This window comes from Silene latifolia, unplaced genomic scaffold, assembly GCF_048544455.1.
Source record: "Silene latifolia isolate original U9 population unplaced genomic scaffold, ASM4854445v1 scaffold_420, whole genome shotgun sequence".
Classification (NCBI taxonomy): domain Eukaryota; kingdom Viridiplantae; phylum Streptophyta; class Magnoliopsida; order Caryophyllales; family Caryophyllaceae; genus Silene; species Silene latifolia.
Window position 1 is genome coordinate 73,025 of NW_027413341.1, and position 1,523 is coordinate 74,547.

The following is a 1,523-nucleotide window of genomic DNA, read 5'->3' on the forward strand; positions in this document are numbered from 1 at the left end:
AGTCAATTTTCATGCATTTTAGTAGTAGGTGGTTTGGTTTTAGGCGGAATATGATGCAATTACTAGCATGTGAATGAAAAGCAATAAAATGAAAAACGTAAAAAAAAAAAAAAAACAATAAAAGTCCTAGTGTGGCCTATCCTATCAAAATGAACAATAAATACAAGTTTGGAATCCATCCTTGGACCCGAGAAGTTTGTCTTGATGTTCCATCTTGATCCATGTAGCGGGAGTGAGCTTGAATCTTCATCTTTAGTCTTCTTTGAAATTACAATAAATAAAATTACATAATTGACCTATTAATTACATTCTAATTTCAAAACCCAAAACTAAAATAAAGGAGATTCGAGATCTCATAATTACATAAAAATCATGTTTCCTTCATTACGAAAACATAATTGACTAAGGCCACACTAAGTATTACAAATTACAACCGATTGCAAAATTAAATACGTAAATAAAATTCATTCATTCGATTCATTCAACATAATTAAAAGCATCAACTAAAATAAATTAAACATACATAATACAATACATTAATTATGTTGATTAATTTATCCAAACCACATATTTAAATTAAATTAAGTGACAATTCCGCAATTTAATCACATTAATTTCATTTCAATCCATATTAAATTTGTAATATGAATTCTATCCGTCAAAATTTTAAACCGCTTTAAAATAACTCGGTATCTTTAAATTGTGAACGGATTCACAATAACTAATTGGCCAAAAATAAAAAAAAATAAAAACCAATTAAAATTGGTTCGGCTGAAAAAAAAAAAAAAAAAAAAATTATTTGTAACAGCTATTACACGGCTGATAAAAAAAACAACCCCTTCCTTTTTTTTTATTCGGCAATTAGAAAAGAAAAAAAAAATTTCCATAATTTTTCTTTTCGAAAAAACAAAACTTTCCATCTTTTCCTTTTCTTATTCGGTAATAAAAAAAACTTAAAATCAAATTTTTTTTTTTTTTCACGGTAACAAAAAATAATCCGTCAAAAATTTTTCCTTTTGCGGCATAAAGCCCTAAAACAAAATTGATGAAGAACAAAGTTTACAGTTGCTAATAGAACATGGTTTAGCAAATGGATTAACAAGCATGATTAATCTTATATGCTAAAACTATATAGCAAAAACAAGTTCTTGTATCAATGACATGATGATACTATATCTATTCTAACTTAATCTGCATTAAATCAAAATTCGCCAATTCTTCATATGATAATTTTAACCGATTAAAACAAAGATATGATCAAAAGAAATTGGATATAAATCATCAAACAAAAGGAAAAACAAAGCAAAAAAAAACAGGCCGTAAAAAACAATATCTCGGCCAAAAAAAATTTAACCGAAAAAAAAAGAACCCTAATTTATATACTCGAAAATTAGGTTAATTGTTTACATACAATTTTATGAAAATCATCAAAATTTAAAATCGTGGCCTAGTGCTCTGATACCACTTGTGGGAAAATAAGTCTGTATACTTCCCTTAAACTAGAAGGATTATAACGATTTAAA